Here is a 15,869-nt window from a genome sequence, read left to right as displayed (position 1 = left end):
CTCTCCAGTTAAGGAGGATCAGCTTTCCAATCCAATGGGAGCCTGCGAGGTGGGGAAGTGAGGGAAGGAGGGTGAATTCCTGGTTCTGTAGTGCCCACACTATCACTTGATCCTGCCTCAGAGTTATCATTTGTACTTAAAAACTCTTTTTTTTTTTTTGCCATTAGAGGGGATAATTCTATAAGATGTATTCCATCAGGATACTTAGTTATGTGAAACACTTTTTTTTCCTACCATTTCATTTGGCTGTCACTACACAGTGGACCCACCTGTGAGCTTAACTAGAAGTATATCAAGATAGCCTTCGGCAGGATGCCAAATTTAATTAAAGGAAACCTTAAAATGTATGCACACGTGAAAGAATATGACTAGTATGTGTAGATACACTACTAAAGTAAGGCCACAAAGTCTTAGAACTTTACAGAAGAAAAGAACCTTAGCAATTAAGGACCTCGGAGTCTTTTTTTTCCCTCCCCCACAACATGCTCAGTAACAATGTTTTGACATAAGGAGTCCCACCTGAGAAGGAGACCATCGATGCCATAGCTTGGAAAGCTCCCCCTTCTCATTCTTCCTTCTTACCAACCGTATTCCCTTTTAGAGATCATTTGGTGCCAATGAATGATAAAAATGATAGGGTGATTTATAGACTATCCCTGTTTTGTTGACCTGACTATTGCTTCGTCTTGACCTGGAGGACATAAGGCAGCTATCTACAGGGCCACGGGATGCAAAACAGCGAGTCCCATCTGCAGAGCAGCTGTGAGTACCTGTTCATTGTTTCCTGCCCTTTCCAACCTTATGATTAAGTTCCACACTTCCCCTGCTATTGATCAAAGTATTTAGCATCCAACTAAAAGATTTCTATCGGCTTTTAGTATTAAAGTATTTGCTATAGGGATCCCTGGGTGGCACAGCGGTTTAGCGCCTGCCTTTGGCCCAGGGCGCAATCCTGGAGACCTGGGATCGAATTCCACGTCGGGCTCCAGGTGCATGGAGCCTGCTTCTCCCTCTGCCTGTGTCTCTGCCTCTCTCTCTCTCACTGTGTGCCTATCATAAATAAATAAAATTTAAAAAAAAAAAAGTATTTGCTATATTATCAAGAGCCTAATGGGGTGCCTCGGCTGGCTGAGTCAGTGGAGCAGCGGACTATTGCTCTTAAGGTTGTAAGCTCAAGCCCCACGTTGGGTGTAGAGAGTACTTTAAAAAAATAGCCTAAAATATTGTTAATTAACAAATTTTATGATATGGTATCTGACTTGGAACTTTTAAAAGCCAGTATTTGGCTTTGGGACTTTTCAAATCTTATCACACATATTCACATAGAAATGTTGCAAAATACAGCTGACCAAAAAGAGGCGATTTCTCATAATCTCATCACTTGCAGAAAATAGTATTTTCCTATCCTATGGTCCTAAGATTCGTTTTTGTCTTAAACGAGAATATTTTACTTCAAAATTTTCAAAGGTGAGCTTCCGAGAAACCAGCTTCCTTTGTGCAGACGGCAGCTTCTGCTCTAGAGGGCAGGAAGTGGCTCATATCCTGGCTAACAGGGGATCATTGTTTCTCTATCAGACCTGGCATGACGCCTTCTGTAGCCAGAAAGACAATTATGTGACAGACTCCAAGAGCTGGGCCTGCCTGAGGAGAACGTGGCTTAGAGGCAAAGTGTGCTCACACATGGAGTGTGTTAGGCACTTTCCACACCTTCATTCTAATTATCACAACCCTGAAAAACTTGAGTTTGGATCCCAGCTCTTCCTTCAAAGCCAGGCAACAGTGGAGAAGTCATGAAGCCCTTTGCCACAGTCTCTTCATCTCTTAAACAGCGACGACCATACCAGCCTCACCAGCTTCTGGAAAGAGCAGCGAGCTTACACCAGAGTTCTTAGTGCTTGGCCTGCTGTAAGGTTTCTACAACTGTCGGTAGCATTATTGTTGGGGCTGTGGATTGCCATGGGGATTATATGAAATACTCTGTTTAGAAACTCCTGCCACACTTTGGAATCATTATTATGCTACTTAGTATTACAGGGAGGGTTTGTTTTTAACCACCCACATTTTCCTTTGGCACCACTCCCTGCTTTTTGACTCCCATTTAGTGCTGTTTGGTAGAACTTTCTGTGATCATAGAAATGGTCCATAGTCTGTGCCGTCCAATATGACAGCCATTAGCCAAATGTAGCTACTGAGCTCCGGAGATGTGGCCAGTGCAACCACTTCACATCTGAGTCAAATTGAGGGGGTTGAATTTTTAGTTTTAATTTAGCTTAATTTTAATTGAATAGTCACAGCTAGTCCCATGATTTCTGTCTGTTCCTACTCTTGCCTGATCACTTCAGTTGCCTGAAGCAAATCCATCTGTAGGGACCCTAGTGAATGTCTCCTCATTCCCATTAAGTTTTGAATGACGTCATTTTCTAAGTACTATGTTCTTGATAAATGATAAATTACAGTCCCACCATTAATAAAGTAAAAACAAACTGGATACATTTCCCAATGCCAAGCTTCTCCACCAAGTCTGGCTTTCCATAAGCACTTTGGGGTTTTTGTTTTTGTTTTAAAGATTTATTTATTTATTTTAGAGCGAGCACGTGGGCGGCGGGGAGAGAGAGAAGCAGACTCCCTGCCAAGCTCGGAGCCCGAGACAGGCCAGTCCCATCACCCCGAGACCACAACCCATGCCCAAACCAAGAGTCCAACACCCAACTGATTGAGCCACTCAGGCACCCTTCCATAAGCATTTGGTAAACTTGCATGAGAAGAACTTCATAATCTTTAAAAAAAAATACTTGGCAGTTTAGTTTAAAAGGCTGATTTATCAAACCCCACATTGAGCATAGAGCTTGCTTTAAAAAAAAATAAATGAATGAATGAATTTCTGCTTTACAGATCTGGAATGAAAAGGGGGTAGGTATTTCTGCTGACAACTGCCCACCCTCCCAGTACACAGCAGGGTAATTCTTGATCTCGGATTCTGTGTCGTCGGGTCAATTCGCCACTGCCCTGCTTTCTGAGGCTCAGACTGACACCCTTCACCCATCACCAGTGTTGAGTCAGACCTTGAGTAGGCTCCCTGAAGGCAGCCACTGAATAATTCAGAGCCACTGGCTCACCCAGAGGTGAGCTCACAACTCCTTTTCCAGCTTCCAGGGTCCCTGCTTCTCTTCTCTGTTATGAGGCCAAGCTTAGCTTCAGGTTCTAGATAAATCACCTGACCTTTAATCAAACAGAAGCTATAAAAACCAAAACCGATCTTCATTAGGTAAGCCTGGGTATTCCCGTTTTCCCTCTCCTGGGGAAAGGCTGCCACCTGCTGTAACACATCAGCATTTGGGCTTTTCCAAGGCCACTGAACAACTGCTTCCTCTATACAAGGGAATCTATACACAACCCTACCTGCCTTCCTGTCCCTGTGTCAGGAGTGCAAAGAGGAGGGCAAACCAATAGACATTCCAAAACTGGAGGGCAACAAAGCAAACTCATCCATATGAATGGTGCCCAGAAGGAATTGGCACCTCTCTCTGATTATAAGAGCATTTGTTCTTCACCACTCAACGGCACTATTTTTGCAAGTCAGCTCATAGTGCCCTACATAAAATCTCTGTTGTTAAAAGGCTTATTATTTCCTCGATCCTTCCAGTTCTATGTACCTTTATCCATTCTTCACAGTCCTGGCAAGTCTTTGGTAGGAGAAAGGATGAGAAAAGAATAAAAACTGATGGTTTACAGGGCTACGTCCTTGAGCCCTGCACTTTCTTCAAAAATCCTAAAGCTCAGTGAAATACTCTGTAGTGCTGAGAACTAACTGCTGCTATATGCTCCACGGTTGAATCTTAGAAGCATGATGATGAGTGAAGTAAGCCAGACACCAAACAATACACCATTTACATACTTAGAGTTCATAATGTAATTCTCTGTATTTAAGTTCAAAAGCAGGAAACGTGAAATGAAGTATGGTTACTTCATTTGGTGGTTAACTATGGCAGCGGGGTAGTGGTAGGGTTTAGGACACACTACCCCAAAAGATGGCATCTTGGCATATTGAATATCTTAAGCTGAAAGAGTTTGAGAAAAGACTGAGCAGGAAGGTAATTCTGACTCCTCCTCTTCACTTCATCACTCCCCCTTCTCCTCTGAAACAGGTCATAAAAGTCATGCGAGAGGGATCCCTGGGTGGCGCAGCGGTTTGGCGCCTGCCTTTGGCCCAGGGCGCGATCCTGGAGACCCGGGATCGGATCCCACATTGGGCTCCCAGTGCATGGAGCCTGCTTCTCCCTCTGCCTATGTCTCTGCCTCTCTCTCTCTCTCATTCTGTGTGACTATCATAAATAAATAAAAATTTTTAAAAAAATTAAAAAAAGTCATGCGAGAGGTAGACTCATCCTTCTCTTGGAGGATAAAGAGACACTAAGAAGTATCCTAACAGACAGGCCTTGCCAAGTTCCCCCAGTTTGCTGTAATTACCTCGTACACTTTAATCAATCCTCCATAACAGTCCACTATCCATCCAACCTAGCATAAAAATACACAGCTCTGGTTTTTTGGGTGGTCCTCATTTCCTGATGAAGGTTCTTCTGTAAAACTTATATTAAATAAATGTGTTTGCTTTTCTCCTGTTAATCTGTCTTTGGAAGTTTAATTTTCAGACCCAGCCAGAGACCCTAAGAGGGTTGAGGAAAACCTTTTCTTCACCTATAGCAGTAATCTGGAAAAGACAAAAAGGGGCTTCTGGAGTATTGGTAAGGCTCTCTTTCTTGACATGAGATATAATTATGTGTTTTCATTTTGTGAAAATTAGTTGATGTGATACACCTCAATAGAAAAAAACAATAAGGGATCCCTGGGTGGCGCAGCGGTTTGGCGCCTGCCTTTGGCCCAGGGCGCGATCCTGGAGACCCGGGATCGAATCCCACGTCGGGCTCCCGGTGCATGGAGCCTGCTTCTCCCTCTGCCTGTGTCTCTGCCTCTCTCTCCCTCTCTCTCTGTGTGTGTGTGACTATCATAAATAAATTTAAAAAATTTAAAAAAAAAAAAGAAAAAGAAAAAACCAATAATATTGATTAATAAACATTAATAACATTAATAAAAATCTTTACTTGTTAGAGAAACCAAGTATTATGAGTAAAATCCCATGATACCTGAGTTGGTTTTTTTTTTTTTTTTAGGAAAGCTTCAGAAAAATAATTAGGTATGGGTAGATGAAACAAAATGTAAAATTTAATAATGTTAAACTGTAGGATGGATGCATGAAAGTCCTTTATTGCATCCTCCCTACTTTTGTGTATTTGAATGCTTTTATACTAAAAATTTTTTTAAAATCATGAATGAAATTTTAATCTTCATGAAGAGAACAACACAAAACCCAAAAGCCATAAATAAAAAAAAACCCTGAAGCTTCCACATCCATTCCAGCACCTTCTTTCCATCATAAAAACTATAAAGTAAAATGCTGGCTTTGCTCACCCCCTGGCACTGAGCCCATCTATGTGACCTAATGCTAATAATGGAGGTGTAAGCAGAAATCATGTTATAGCCACATACATAAATAATACAAATCAAAATAACAGGTATCATCTATTTTTCACCTATTGGGTTGATAAAAATCAAAGGGTTTGTTAGTGCCAAATGTTGACAGTTTGAGGACACGGTTCCTTTCCACTATTGGTGGAAATCTAAGTTTATCTAAAATACTTTGGAAGGGTAATTGGGAAATAGCTATCAAAATTCTCCTGGAAGCAAAAGCAACATTTAAGAGTGGGTGTGTACTTGCCATGGTGCCCCCTGGGTGATGTATGGAAGTATTGAATCACTCTATTGTACACCTGAAACGGATATAACACTGTATGTTAGCTAACTGGAATTAAAATAAAAATGTAAGAAAAAAACATTTTTAAAAAGATTGGGCATGGAAAGGGGGCAACAGGTATAAGAGTCTATGTAGAGTCAAAGTTGATTAATTATATGACTGATTAAATATGAAGAAAAGGCGGAACACCTGTGGGGCTCAGCGGTTGAGCGTCTGCCTTCTGCCCAGGGTGTCATCCTGGAGTCTCAGGATCGGGTCTCACATCGGGCTTTCTGCATGGAGCCTGCTTCTCTCTCTGTGTGTCTTTCATGAATAAATAAAATCTTTTTTAAAAAAATAAATAAATATGAAGAAAAGGCTCTAAAATTACTAAGGACATTAACAGAAATAGGGAGTTGGGGGAGGCACTTGTTTGGGCAGAGAAATAACCCAGTTTGGGATATGTTATTTTTTCTGAGATTTTTACAACAAAGGTAATTTTTGTAGCCCCTGTGGATCTAGGATCCAGATGTTAAGATAGAAGCTCATGTAGAACATTAATAATTTCATTACATAATAACCCAGGAACTCACCAGAAGGCAAACTGAGAAAATGCCATTTAGCCTCAATTGTTAAGTAGCACCCACTTAAAGAAAATGTACTTCAAGTAATGGCCAGACTTTTTCTCCTACCCAACTGGCAAAGATTTTTTTAAAAAATAACTTGGTTTGGCAAACACGTAAAGAGATGCATACTTGTCATATAGGCTGGTGTCTGTATAAGTGATTACAACTTCTGGAAGACAACTTTACAGTACATAGCACTAAAAAGTGTCAGGCCTTTTGAGGCACCAACTCCAATTCTACCTGAAGAATGTATATAAATATTCTTTATTTAATTCTCCATCAAAGTCATATATGTACATGGTACTAAAAAAATTATTTTAAAAGACATATAAGGACAATGTGCAGCCCCTTTTCCATCTCCTACCTATACTGCTCTTGAGAGGCCACCACTTTCAACATCTAGCTATTTTATCTATTTACCTCTTTGTGTTTAATTTGTTCATTCAGCTATTTCTTCCCCTTTTCCTTTTCTTTTTCTGAGTATAATTGACATACAATGTTAGTTAGTTAGCTTCAGGTATATAGCATAGTGATCCAACAAGTTTACACATTATGCTGCACTCACCACAAGTGTAGCTACCATCTGTCGCCATACAAACTATTACAATATCATTGACTATATTCCCTATATGGAGCCTTTTATTTCTGTGGCTTGTTCATTCCAGAGATTATAACTGGAAGCTTGTGTCTCCCACTTCCATTCCCCCATTTTGCCCACCCCCCTCCACCCCTCTCCTCAAGTAACTGCCAGTTTGTTCTCTGTATTTATAGGTCTGATTCTGCTTTTGTTTATTCCTTTGTTCTTTTTAGATTCCATTTATGAATGAAATCACATGGTATTTGTCTTTCTCAGTATGACCTAGTTCACTTAACATAAGACCCTGTAGGGCCATTCCAGGTTGTCCCAAATGGCACAATCTCATCCTTTTAAAGGCTACATAATGTTCCATTGTGTGTGAGGGTGTGTGTGTGTGTGTGTATATATATATATATATATATATAAAATCTCACATTTTCCTCATCTATCCGTTTATTCAATGGACACTTAGGTTGCTTCCATATCTTGGCTACCGTAAATACGTCTACAGTAAACGTAGGGGTGCATATATCTTTCCAAATTAGTGTTTCTATTTCCTTTGGGTAAATACCAAAGGAATGGTATTATTGGATTGCATGGTATTTCTATGTTTAATTTTTTTTGGAAACTCCATACTCTTTTCCACAAGACAGTACCAATTTACATTCCCACCAATAGTGCCTGGGGGTTCTTTTTTCTCCACATGCTCACCAACACCTGTTGTTTCTTGTGTTTTTAATTTTGGCCATTCTGACAGGTGTAAGGTAATATCCCTCTTGTGGTTTTTGCATTTCCTTGCGTTTCCCTAACAACTAGTGCTGTTGAGCATCTTTTCACGTGTCTGTTGGCCATCTGTATGTCTTCTTTGGAAAAATGTCTGTTCAGGTCGTCTGTCTCCTCTTTATTGGATTGTTTTTTCGGTGTTGGGATATAGAAGTTTTTTATGTATTTTAGACATTAACCCCGTATAAGATATATCACTCACAAATATCTTCTCCCATTCAGAAGGTGGCCTTTTTGTTTTCTAGATGGTTTCCTTTGCTGTGCAAAAGCATTTTATTTTGATGTGGTCTCACTAGTTTATTTTTGCTTTTGCTTCCCTCCCCTTAGGAGACATATCTAGACAAATGTCAGTACGGCCAGTGTCAGAGAAATTATTGCCTGTGTTCTCTCCTAGAATTTTTATGATTTCAGGTCTCTCATTTAGGTCTTTGTCATTCAGGTATTTTTTTATCTATCATCCAAAAACATAATCTATTGACATCCTGTTATGGTAGTTGAGGATTTCGCTCTTTCACTCTTACCACTTTCATTTCCCTTTTCCCCACCTCTTCCCATTTTAGTTCTACCATAATCTTTAAATGTCACATAGCGAGACTTTCTGGTGAAAACATCACAAAGCAAAAATGTTTTGATTAATTTGGTAGTCAATATTTACATAATTATGAATATAAAGACTTTCAAATGTCAAACGGTTAGCAATATATTTTTTCAAACCTACAAATGCAAAACCATGAAACGATTTATCAGTTCTATTTTTTTCTCAAAAAAAAAACCCTGTCCTTTTTTTTTTTTTTTCATTTTGAAGTATAGTTGACACACAGTGTTATATCAGGTATACAGCAGAGTGATATGACCCGTCTATACGTTATGCTATGCTCACCCCAGGTAAAGTAACCATCTGGCCCTCTGTCCCCTGATCTAATCAGCACTGGCTGCACCCTAGGCTTTGAGGCATGGTTGTCACTCTAGGACTTCCTTTCATCCTCTAGCGTAGCTCTGCCATTTCCTGGGCTCTTTGTCTTCTTTCTCCATTGCCTCTCTTATTTTGAAAATAGTAATTTCCCCAGAAAGGGTACATAAGACGTGAAGTTTTGAGACCTTGAATCTCTGAAAATGTCTTTATTCTACCTTCATACTATATTGCTGGTTGGATATAAAATTCTTAGTGAAACACAATTTCACTTCAGAATGTTGAAGGTAATATTCCACTGCATTCTAGAATTAAGTGATGTTATTGAGAAGCCTGAAATTATTGTTTCCCGTTCTCTTTATTTTTTAAGGTTGTGTGTGTCTGTTTCCCCCTCATTTTTTAAAAAGATTTTATTTATTTATTAGAGACACAGAGAGAGAGACCCAGGCAGAGGGAGAAACAGGCCCCACGCAGGGAGCCTGACATGGGACTCAATTCCAGGACTCCAGGATCACGTCCTGGGCTGAAGGTGGTGCTAAACCGCTGAGCCACCCAGGCTGCCCTGTTTCCCCCTCATTTTGATGTAGTAAGTTTTCTCCTCTTTGGAAGTTCTTATGATCTTTGTTCTCGGTGCTCTGTTCATACTCATGTCCTGGTTATAGGCCTTTTTTCATTCATTGGGCTGGAGATTCATGCTCTTCAGATCAGATAATTTTCCTTAGAATTTGTAATTTTTTTCTTCTTCATTCTTATAGTCTATGGAACTCTAGCTGAAATGGAATTTCTGTTTGATATTTGGTAAGTTTCCTGCCTTTCCCCCGTATTTTCCTTCTCTTAGTCTTTTTGTTTGAAGTTCTGGAAGGTATCGTCAATGTTCGCCTGATCTTTTTTGGATTTTTTTTTATTTCAATGGTTATGTTTTTAATTTTCTTTTTTCCTTTCCTTTTTTTTTTAAAGTAATCTCTATGCCCAATGTGGAGCTTGTACTCAAGGCCCTGAGATCAAAAGTTGCATACTCTACCACTGAGCCAGGCAGGTGCCCTATATCTTTTAATTTTCAAATGCTTTTTTAGAAAGGTGGTTTTTTTCCCCCTGCATCCTGCATCATGTTTGTTTCGAGTTCCTTTTTCATTTGTTTGTTACCTTTGATATTGTTTAGTTTTCTTAATTGTCTGGTGATTCTTGGGTCTCTGTTCTTTTTGTAAGAAAAATCAACTAAGAAAGCAAATTGAAAGCCCTTCCTGGGGTAAAAGGGAACATGTCAAATGGGGGACTTCTCTTATGGTGATCATTTGATACACTTGGTCTTTTTATTGGCTATTTATAAAATCCCAGAGTATAAAAATATTTTTCTGAGGTTAGTTTCTCCATCAAAGAATTCTCCATTCCCTTGTCTTAAACATTTTGTGATCAAAGTGTAGAAAAGGATGTGAGTAACATTTGAGTTATCACTACGTACTGACCTAGTTTGTATATGTAGGCTGTTGCAACCAAGAAATTCAGGTTACATGTCTGTAACATGTGTACCTACATAAAAAAAACAGTCTGGCAATACACATACCAAAATTTGAAAATCATTATCTGTTAGTGTGGATTCATGGGTGATTTTAATTTTCTTCCTTTTTTCTACAAAATTAATATGTAACTTTCAAGATTATTTAGTAAAAGCAAAACATAAGAAGCTGAATTTCTTTAATGAACAAAAAATGTCAACAGATACTTCACCAAAGAAGATACACAGATAGCAAATGAGTACCTGCAAAGATGCACAACCTCTCTGGTCATTAGGAAAAGACAGATTAAAACCACAATAAGATACCACTACACACTCACTAGAATGGCTTTTAAAAACAAAGCTGCTGGAGATGCCTGGCTGGCTCAGTCAGTAGAGTACGGGACTCTTGATATCGGAGTCCTGAGTTTGAGCCCCGTGTTGAGTGTAGAGTTTACTTTAAAATAAATAAATAAAATCTTTAAAATAAATTAAAAAAAATAAAAACACAGCCTATAATACCTAACGCTGGTTAGGATGCAGAGCAATTCTCATATATTGTAGATGGGGATGCAAATGCAGCAACTTTGGAAAACAGTTTGGCAGTTTTTATGAAGATATACATTTACCATATGACCAAGTAATCCCACTCCTAGATATTTATCCAAGAGAAATGAAAGTATGAAAGTATATATTCGCACAAAAACCTCTTTGCGAGTATTTATAAAAGATTTATTCGTAATAGCCCAAGCCTGGAAACAACTCAAATATCCTTCAACTGTGATACCTCTCTACCTTGGAAGACAACTCAGCAATTAAAAGAAATGAACTACTGATACATCAACAATATGGATGAATCTCAAATGCATTATGCTAAGCGAAAGATGCCAGACTCGAAAGGCTATATATTATCTGATTCCATTTATGTGACGTTCTGGAAAAGACAAAACTATTAGAACAGAGAACAGATGGGTGGTTGCCAAGGATTTTGGGTGAGGGGATGGGCTAACAAAGGGACAACATGAGATAATTTTCTGAATGATGGCACTGTTCTGTCTCTTGATTATGTGACTAGGCATTTGTCAAAATTTATAATGCTATGCACCAAAAGAGTGACTATCATTTTGTGTAGAGAACTATTTAAAAAATGTTAAATTATCCCTTTGTGTTAAAATCATAACAAAATACTTAAATTAGGAGGAGGTAAGTATTTCAAAAGGATCCTATACATGGTTCCTCTAAGCAGCAAGATTCCTCTGGCAATAAAATATAATTAAATTCAGAAAATCAATTCATGTGAAGATTTTGGAATATATCCATTGTGTGCTATCTGAACACTGGCAATGCTTAGCCCATGAAGTTATAAGAATTGCATCTTTAGCCTTTGAAAAAAAATGAGACATTGGTCAAAGAGAATATGGATAAGACAAAGCTACATCAATGCAACTCCATCCTTACTATCTCGTTCATGAAACACGTTCATAATATTTACAAATATTTGTTTGCTTACTATATTTAAGAAAGAAATGATAATGTAGAAAATGCAGAGACAAATCATGAATCTTATGCTTTTAAGGTCTAGTAGGGGAAACAAACCACACATTCATACCTCTGTTACAAAGCGAAAAATGACCTGTGTGGCTTGAGGTGTGGAAGAGGGATGAAGAGTAGACGCTTGCTTTTTCTCAGTAGCGAGGTCAGAGATCACTTCTGGAATTTGGATATATAGACTTGGGGGTAGAGAGGGTTGGAAAGGGCTCCGGGAAGGGAGGCCAAAAAAAAAAAAAAAAAAAAAAACAGAGAAAAACAAAACAAAAAGAAAACTGAGTGTTTGGTTTTTTTCATAATTATGGGAAATAGCCACGAACACACCAGCTATCTTATCATCATCATTTGAATGGATTTGTCATATTGCCTGCTTTGCTCACCACACTAATTTGCTGCCAATCTTACTTTAGAGGTTACTGTTATGATACGCATGAATGTGTTTTTCCAGCAGGATCTCCAGTGTTAGCCTGCAAGTTCTTGTGCTCTAATCACTGGAAACTTGATTTTGTTGAGGTTGTCATTCAGTGTTAATATGTGTGATTACTCAGTTTAAAAAAAAGAATTCATCTTATATCAACCTTTTTCTCCATTCCCTCCTTTGCCACTGTGAATAGTACCTCTTTAAAAGTGCCGCATGAAATCATTTAATTCTCTGGTATTTCCATTAATATTAAACTTCTTTTTAAATTCTCTTGTTCCTGTATCATTCAACCAGATTAAAAGGATGAACAGACTAATTTTCATGGGCCATCTGTAATTGCAATTTTCAGTACTTCAATCATGTCCCTTTATATTCGTTTCACTTTTGCAGCCTAAATAATCACAGTTGAGTCCCTTGCTGCAGTGAAACTTGAAATTTGATCGCTGAAGAAGCTTGCAATTTAGCAGAAAACAAGGCATACCAGGGTCTTTTGCTCCAGCTGCACCTTGAGGTTTCTGGTCTCTTTTTGACATTGCTAGTTAGTTTAGTTGTTATAATTCTTTCCTTAAACAAATTTGTAAAGTTGCTTGTTTTAAGGAATATTATACTTACAAGCTCCTAGGTAGCTCACTATAGTCTTATGATGTAACACTGCTTAACTATACACAATTTGTGGAAAAGCACAGGTGCTAGGTAAGTGAATTTTCTGGTGAAACCCTTGTATCTTACTGTACGATTCAGAATTTTGAATTGCTTCATTTCTGGAAGCTATCCTGTTATTGAGAGGAAGACACATGCTGCTAGTTGCTGTTTTGAATGCACCCTTGACAACATATTGTTACTGTTGTCATTTGGTGGTATCATTTGTCTCTTCCTACAAAGGACAAATCCTTTCTCTCTCTCTCTCTCTCTCTCTCTCTCTCTCTCTCTCTCTCTCTCTCTGCCTATGCGTGTGTGAATGGAAAAGGCAGTTAATGCCAGTTAATTGGGTCTGGTTAATTTGAAATTTTACTATTAGCAGACCAAATTACATCAGCCTTAGAAACACCCAAAATAAATTTCCTTATTTTTCTTTTCTTAGTCACTAGTCCTTCTAAACTAAATATTGTTTACGAGCCATATCTTCAAAATATTTGTGAAACTATATTGTTAATAGCTATCAAAAGCCCCTTCTGTCCTTCAGTTTGCCAACTTAATAGCTGGTGGTTCTGAATGCATAAGATCCCTTTGAGATTCCTTTGAGGCTAGGGGATATGAGGAGGATATGGGATATAAGGGCAGATTTAACAATGATTTGCACAGTCATAACCTCTAGACAGCAAGGAAAATGGGTAGCATATAAAAAAGGCACCTCTACCAGCATTAAGTCAATAAGCAAATTTTTTTTTAAGTTTACCACATGGACGTCACTATACTAGGGGCCAAGGAGAAGACAAGTCATGGTGTAGGAGTCTAATATGGAAACTAAGAGGTTCACTAATAGTTGGAACAGGAGCTAGTATGTCATAAATGTCATATCCATGGTTCAGGAAATAAATGACAGTTGAGAGGAAGAGGAAGGTGTCACTTCTGGCTAACTAATAAGGGAACATTTAGTAAATGATATGATGACATCTGAGCTGTTCTTGAAGAAGGAATATGATTTGCATAGACGGAGGGAAACCTAAGTCTGTTTAAGGGTATTGAGGAAAGATGCATGAAGGTCAATGATAGAAAGGTTTAGAAAGGCAGGTAGGATCCAATAATGGAAAACTTTTGCAAACTACAGTTTGAACCTTATTCCAAATAAAAGAACAATTTTCATCCAAGTCATTGACCAAGAGCACAACCTTTGGTGTTAGAGAGATTCAAGCTCAAATCCTGATTCCATCTATTTTGTGTGATCTTGAGCAAGTCACTTACCCTACCTCTCCAAGCAGAGGGTTAGTGATCTCTATCTCACAAGGCTGTTATCAGGATTAAATGCAATTGAAATATGAAAGACTAATTTAGAAAACATTTATTGACCCTCCACCGTGTATGTCCCAGACAATGAGCTTTGTACTCGTGATACAGAGGTACAGAGATAATGGCCAAAGCCCTGTCCTTAAGAAACTTATGAGGCAATGGGAAAGACAGGTAAGTAAACATAAAATTACAATACAGTGTAAGGGAACAAAATCAGAGAAGCTGAGTAATTCAGACCAGAGAAGACGATGGTAAAGAAAGCTTACCAGGGAGGCAGCCCCTGAGGCACCTGAAAGGAACCTCTTAGAGGTGGATTGAAATACAACTCATTTTCCAAGGTTCAATTATTTTTATCAATCTTGATATTACTTTGTAGCTTCTAGCAGAAACATTTAAAACTCTAAATGGATTTTTGCTGTTATTTTTTTGTTTGGTTGTTTGGGTCTTATTTTCTTCATTATTTTACTCCCAATATAATTAATTAACACATAGTATTATATTAGTTTCAGGTGTACAAAATAGTGATTCAACAATTCCATTCATACCCTGTGCTCATTCCAAGCACACTCCTTAATTTTCATCATCTATTTCACCCTCCCCGCCAGCCTCTTCTGGTTACCATCAGTTTGTTCTCTATAGTTAAAAGTCTGTTTCTTGATGTAGCTGTCTCTTTTTTCCCCTTTACTCATTTTTTTTGTTTCTTAAATATCACATATGACCGAAATAATACAATATTTGTCTTTCTCTGATTAATTTCACTTAACATTATATTCTGTAGCTCCATCCATACTGTTGCAAATGGCAGGATTTCATTAATTTTTATGGCGGGATAATATTCCATTGTATATACATATATATCACATCTTCTTTTTTTGTTTATTTTTTAAGTAGACTCCATGCCCAGTGCGGAGCACAACATGGGACTTGAACTCACCACCCTGAGATCAAGACCTGAGCTGAGAGCAAGAGTCACATGGTCAACCGATTGCACCACCCAGGTACCTTAACCACATCTTTTTTTTTTTTTTTCCATTCATCTATCAATGGACATTTGGGATGCTTCCATAATTTGACTTCCATAATTTGACTATAAGTAATGTTGCTATAAACGTAGGGTGTTTACCCCAAACATACAAAAGCATTGATTCAAAGGAATACATCTTTTGGGCTTATTTCCAAGCCAGAGAAACAGAGATGTGAGAGAGAGTACCACATTTCTAAGCTGACAAAAGGGAAAAAGAGTCTGTTTGCAATTGCATTAGCAGTGGAAGAAACAGGTCAAATCCCTGAAGCATGTGTGTTCAAATGAAAGAGATTAAAAGGAAGTTGACCTAACACAAAGTAACAAATCTGAGTTTTCACTTGCAGGAGACCTTAGTGGACATTTGCTGAGTTTTCACCCCACATTTATTTCCTCTTCTGTAATGCGGCCCCAGTTTTGTTTTGTTTCTTTTTCTGGAGAACCACGTCTTCCTCATCCTTATTTTTTTTATATGTTTCAGTTAAATGACTCCATTTCCTTCTGGATGGAGGAATTTGTGCAATTATGAGTGGTAGGTAACATTGCTTTTTTAATTTTGTTACTTATCCATATAAAAACTATTGAATTTGTGTATTGTGAATTAATATATTGGTTTTCTGTTGCTGCATAAGAAACTATCATAAACTTTAAAACATTTTAGAAAACAAATTCATTATCCCACAGTTTCAATGAGACAGTCTAGATACCAGATTCTAGTTAGCTAGATATTCTGCTGAGAGTCTCATTAGGCTAAAA

At 38.2% G+C, this 15,869-nt stretch overlaps 1 long non-coding RNA gene across 1 annotated transcript; it reads left to right on the top strand.

Annotated features, from left to right (window-relative positions):
- Positions 1-4,664: 4,664 nt before the first annotated feature.
- Positions 4,665-15,636, top strand: LOC129511470 (uncharacterized). The gene is made up of 3 exons (XR_008664831.1): positions 4,665-4,742; positions 14,984-15,090; positions 15,595-15,636. It is a non-coding gene; the product is annotated as an uncharacterized LOC129511470 (long non-coding RNA).
- Positions 15,637-15,869: the final 233 nt, after the last annotated feature.

Source organism: Nyctereutes procyonoides, unplaced genomic scaffold, assembly GCF_905146905.1.
Source record: "Nyctereutes procyonoides isolate TBG_1078 unplaced genomic scaffold, NYPRO_anot_genome, whole genome shotgun sequence".
Classification (NCBI taxonomy): domain Eukaryota; kingdom Metazoa; phylum Chordata; class Mammalia; order Carnivora; family Canidae; genus Nyctereutes; species Nyctereutes procyonoides.
This window is presented reverse-complemented; position numbering and strand designations above follow the sequence as displayed.